This window comes from Oryx dammah, unplaced genomic scaffold (genome assembly GCF_014754425.2).
Source record: "Oryx dammah isolate SB20612 unplaced genomic scaffold, SCBI_Odam_1.1 HiC_scaffold_13, whole genome shotgun sequence".
In the NCBI taxonomy this organism is placed as follows: Eukaryota; Metazoa; Chordata; class Mammalia; order Artiodactyla; family Bovidae; genus Oryx; species Oryx dammah.
The window spans coordinates 57442621-57448620 of record NW_024070197.1 but is presented as its reverse complement, the minus strand read 5'-3'; positions in this window follow the sequence as shown (position 1 = coordinate 57448620).

The following is a 6000-nucleotide window of genomic DNA, read 5'->3' as shown; positions in this document are numbered from 1 at the left end:
GCTGGATAAAAATTGCATGAGAGGCTATGCCAAGGAGATCTTAGAATCATATAAGAGGCGGAGCTTCCAGCATCAGAGAGTATATGTGGCAGAAATGATGATACGAGATTTGGAACATTAACTCTGTAATTTGTTATCAATTTCACTTTGATACTTTTCTGAGCTTCTGCACATAAAAATTAATCTATGGAGTTAATCTGTGTAAAAACTCTTGCCACAGGGGCTCCCAATAATAGTGTATGGAGTGAAGAGAGCAAAGCCATTCCTCAGGTCTCCTCTCTACAGCCAACTTCATATCAACTATTTAACTCTGTGTGTGTGTGTGTGTGCGCGCGCATGTGTGTGTGTGCAGTCTTGATAGTAATCCTGCAAAGTAAGTGCAAGTCTTCAAAATCAAAGGAGGTTAGATTTTTTTGTGTGTTTAGAGTTTTTAATTAATAGACTTTTTTTTTTAAAGCACTTTCAGGTCTGTAGAAAGACTGAGCAGAAAATACAGTGAGTCCCCATATACCTTCTGCTCTTTCTCTTCTCCACCCAGTTTGCCCTGTTACTAGTATCTTGCATTAGTGTGGTGTATTTGTCACAGCTGATAAGCAAATATAACACACGTTATTAACTCAAGTCCATAGTCTATTTTAGGGTTCACGGTTTATGTTGTACAGGTCTGTGGGTTGTGAGATGCTTTGATTTAGATCGCTTTTTCCCTATACATTTTAGCACCTAAGGATTCCTTAAAATTTTCTTTAAAGTTAAGCAACCACGTTTAAAACAATAACTGAACTCATTTTAATTACCTAAGGATATACGATTGCACGTGAACACCTCCCATCAATTCAGTCCCATCACGTATACATTGTGAGGCTTACGGTGTATCAGGTACTGGGCGATGTGCTGGGGTAAGAGTAGTAAACAGACGGAAATGGTCCTTCCCCTCGTAAAGCTTGAGAGCTTACCATTAGAGATGAGTATCTGGTAAGTAAATACAAGTAAGTTCCCCTTTCAGAGGGCACACACAGAAGCTGCAAGAATCTACCCAAGGGGTCAGAATGACAGCTCTGACGTCATAGATGTCCCCAAAGCAAAGAGCCTTGATGTTCTGGTTCCCTCAAGTCATCTCCCGAGTTGGTCCATGACCTCAGATGACTTCCTCTAAACTGGAGCCTGGCTCGGGTCCCCACTTCTACTTTTCTGGGACCCAGAGATCCCCAGCAGCCCCAGATCATGAGAGCCCACGCAAGACCCACAGAGCTCAGGCCCAGGGCTCCCAGAGCCACTTCCTGTCACCTCCCTCATCTGTGGAGAGAGGAATTTGCTGCCTCACCACACGGACACCCTTTGTCCAGCAGTGCTGAGCCGGCCAGTTAGAGCCCGGGGCTCATTTCCAACACAACTTTCCTCAGCTGCAAGGGCTGGCTGAAGGGACCTGCACATTTGGAGACTGTTAGCCTTGCATGTGGGTTTCTGGGGGCTGCTACAAATTCCCACAAACTGAGGGCTTAAAACTATAAAAGTGTGTTTCCTGAGCCTGGGTGCTGGAAGTCTGAGATCAAGCTGTCAGCAGGGCCGTGTTCCTGGCAAAGCCTCTTGGGGAGAATCTGCCCCAGGCCATTCTCACAGCTTCTGGAGGCTGCCAGCCATCTCTGACACCCCTTGGCCTCAGACACATCACTCCAGTCTTTGCCTGTTATCACATGGTCTTCCCCCGGATGTCTTCATGTTTGTATGTCCCAAAGGCCTCTTCTCAAAAGGACACCAATCAGTGGACTTAGGGCCTCAACCTGATTACATCTACAAAGACCCTATTTCCAAATAAAATATGGTCGCGTTCACAGGGGCTGCGGCTTAGGACTTGCACGCATCTTTGGGAGGAACAGGATCCAACCCGCAGCACTGCGAGTTCATCATTCACAACTGACCTCCACTAGAGTGAGACTAAGTGGAAGCAAAGCTGAGACCAGAAAAAGAAAAAGATGCTGTTTCCTGACAGTTTTCGAGTAGCACTGATCAGCCTAAGAGCATGGACAATACCAAGCATGACATACACGTGCAGGTATGTCATCGGTGTATGTCACCAATCACTCATAGGTGGTTTTAAAAAGGGAAAGGCAGAACGTGGGGCTGTTCTGGGAGCTGAAAAATACTACTTCCCATGGTTCTAGAAACGTCACTTTCCTCATCCCAGGGAAGACCATGATGTCAGAGGTTTAACTGAACATCACTCATCATGTGCTCATTCCAAACACAGTTGGTAAGAACTTATGCTGCCTGCCCTGTTCTATGCAGGGCAGACAGGGCAGCAGGGGAAAAGCACCCTACCACAGGAGCTCATGTTCTAGTATGAGGAGACCAGCGCTAAGTAAGGAAATAAGGGGAAAGTAGAGAAGGACATCCCTGAAGTGGCTGCGGAGTGAAGAGGGGGAGTCAGTGGGGACAGAGGAAGTCATACTCTAGACGGGCATGTGGGAGACAGTGAGGCAGAGCAAGAGAAGCTCTCTTGACGGCTGGTTTCTCATTTCTTTGGGGGATGGAATTGACTCACATATGGCTGTGTACAGAGGTACAGATTTGGTGCGAGAGGTTTAAAATGCTGGAACAAGAGGGCATTTACTGATGGCTGAAGGCCTGGGGGCTGGGGATGGCTGGTGATGAGAAAGGTCAGAAGTGGAAGCAAAGACCTTGCTGTTGCCAGGCCTGCAGCAGAGTGCGTCACAGTGGGGGTCACATGCAGGCAATGGAAATTTAGACCTGCTCATACCTGAGGACCTGAGTTCTTATTTGGGTTCTGCTGACTATCTCTGTGACTCTGCTTTCTCATTGACAAAACACCCTGGGAGGGAGGGTACCAATCACCCACACTCCTCTTCACGAAAAACCCCCAAAGCATCCAACTGGTTTCTGAGTGAGAGCCTCTGAAGCAATTCCAAACAGTCCCACTGCACTAGGGTTTCCCACCTGGGCACAGTAACATCCAGACCCTAACTCTCTGTGGTGGAAGCGGTCCTGTACATCACAGGGTGGTCAACAGCACCCTGGCCTCCACCCACTGGACGCCAGGAGCAACCTTCTCTCTAAATGTGACGACCAACAACATCTCCAGACTTTGTCATTGCTACCTCGGGGCCGGAGTCGCCCCTGGTTAAGAGTTGCCGCTAGATCATGGGTCAGAGCAGAGGCTCAACAGCTTTTCCGAGGAAGTTCAAGGTCAGCTTCTCCTGAATCCACTCTGCCCACCCATTCCTCCAAAGGACAGGAGCCCAAACATAAGGTCTGACCATAACTTCATCTCAGTCCAGCCCAGGTCACGCCCTTTAAACCCCACCCGCCCCCTTTGCCTTCGGAAGTTGACCTGACTGGCTCCAAAAAACTAAGATAAAATAAATAAACAAGCCTGAATCGTGCTCCAAAAGATAAGGGATTATTTGCTTTTCTTTACAAAAGCATCATTCCTATCTGCAATATATACAGTGAATGTCTTTTTTCTTCCAAGTCACCAAAAACAAGCTAATTGAGTACACATTTGGGGGGTACTTTCTCTGAATGATTTTCATGTTATTATTCTATTTTAAACATTCTTTATTTTTAAAACAGGGGTGTGGAGGATGGGGAAAGCAGACCAAGTAATACTAAATAATTAGAAATTTCAGATGTTTTACAAATTATTACAGTCATCATCATCATCACTTTTTATTTTCTGTTCTAACCCAGAACGTTATAGTTCTCAAAAGCACAACTGCATCTAATGAGATATAACCAGGATACAAATGTCTTTCTAGTATTTCATTTTTTGCTGTCAATCCAGTTCAAACTCCAAGATACCACTGAATGAAGGATTCTCAACTCAACACTAAAGAGCAAATCAAGATTTCCATTAAAAAAAGAAAAACTGCATGTTCCCAGGCTTTTATCCATTTGTATACCTATAAGAAGCAGCTGCAACTTTGCATACAAGTGATTTCTTTTTACATAAATAAAATGTTTTTGCCATTTTTAGTCACTGAAGCATTAAAAAAAAATAAAGTGGAAGCCATTGAAAGGATAAGCTTTAAAAAATAACTGTGTTGGCTTACTGAATGATTAGTTCTTGTTTGTTTTTTTTTTTTGAAAAGTTTGTTGTACACCCTATTCCCAATTCAATTTACACTCACCTGCAGAGACCTCTATGCCTTTTAATTGCTAGTCTGATTTTTTCCCCAGTTTTATTGAGAAATACTGGTATTCTGATTTTTTATGCAAATATTTCTTTTTCCCAAAGATGTACCGCTGTCTGAGATAAGTGATTTGGGGGGATTTTGAAAGTATGTTGAAACAGGTACAAAGGAATCTACACATGAAAGCTGTGCATGTTAAAGGTGAGCATGTCTGCAGGAGCCTGCCTTGGAAAGACACCTGTCCGTCTACAGATGAGCTAAATATTGTGAAACACGGAAGAAGCATCATTCTATGGCTCACCACCAAGCTGGGCTCAGTACTCCACAGAGACTGTTGAGTTGGTCTAAGACCTTCCAGCAAAACAACAACAACAGCAACAACAACTCTGTAGCTGGGCACCTTTCTGCTCCCCAGGATAGCACATCCCCTACCTCCACATCCACCTGGCTTCACTCTCTTATCTTTAGTCAGAAGTAGAGAAGACTCTTGAGAGTCCCTTGGACTGCAAGGAGATCCAACCAGTCCATTCTGAAGGAGATCAACCCTGGGATTTCTTTGGAAGGAATGATGCTAAAGCTGAAACTCCAGTACTTTGGCCACCTCATGCGAAGAGTTGACTCATTGGAAAAGACTCTGATGCTGGGAGGGATTGGGGGCAGAAGGAGAAGGGGACGACAGAGGATGAGATGGCTGGATGGCATCACTGACTCGATGGATGTGAGTCTGAGTGAACTCCGGGAGATGGTGATGGACAGGGAGGCCTGGCGTGCTGCGATTCATGGGGTCGCAAAGAGTCGGACACGACTGAGCGACTGAACTGAACTGAACTGAACTGAACTGAGAGTCGGTCAGGACAGCAATTACCAAGTTAGAAATCCTTGGTTGGATATGAATGAATGAAAGTAACTCAGTCGTGTCCAACTCTTTGCAACCCCATGGACTCTACAGTCCATGGAACTCTCCAGGCCAGAATACTGGAGTGGGTAGCCTTTCTCTTCTCTAGGGATCTTCCCTACCCAGGGATCAAACCCAGGTCTCCTGCATGGCAGGCAGGTTCCTTACTAGCTGAGCTGTAAAGTTGGATAAGCTTAGAACATTTAACTATTGACAAAATCCAATCTACTCACTCAGGAAACTTTAACCCTTTATAGTCGTTTCAGGTGTTCACATTTTTAATTGGCAGGAAGACACAAAGAACGAGCATCCCAAACTCAATAGGTTAAAGCAATTTGTTCCCACACATTTTTTTTTTAAATTTCTCATGGTTCTGTGGGTTGACCAGTAGGTCTTCTGATCTGGGCCAACTCATCTGGGCTGGATACGGTGGTCTCATTTCTGTGTCTGGCAACTAACTCAACGTCACCTGGGGAGATAGTCTGGAGTGGGAGATTTGGTGAACTTCCTGCTTTCTGGAAGCTTAAAATCTAGTCATGCATTAATGAATAACACTAATGAATACAGAGACTGGGGTGAGTTGGGGAAGATGTCCTGAGGACGTGATGTGTGGACCAGGATCTAAAGGATGAAGAGGAAGGCCCCCAGAAAAGAGACTCTGACATGCAGATCTGACTGCAAAGGGTCTATGGTGGGGTGCTCTCAGAAACATCACCTGCAAGGGAGTGAGGGAGGCTGCATGGGGCAGAGGGAAAAGTGGGAACAGAGGACCTGGCCAAGAGCCTGATGTCTTATCAGAGTCTTAGACTTTGTACCCCCGTCAACCTGGTCATAACTCTCTGGGCAAGGCAGCTCCTTTCAGTTGAGGACAAACCCTGGGCAAAGACTCAACTATCAGCTGACAATAGTCCTGTGAGCTGAGTGGAAATAGTGAGCAGTGCCCCCCACACTAACCCC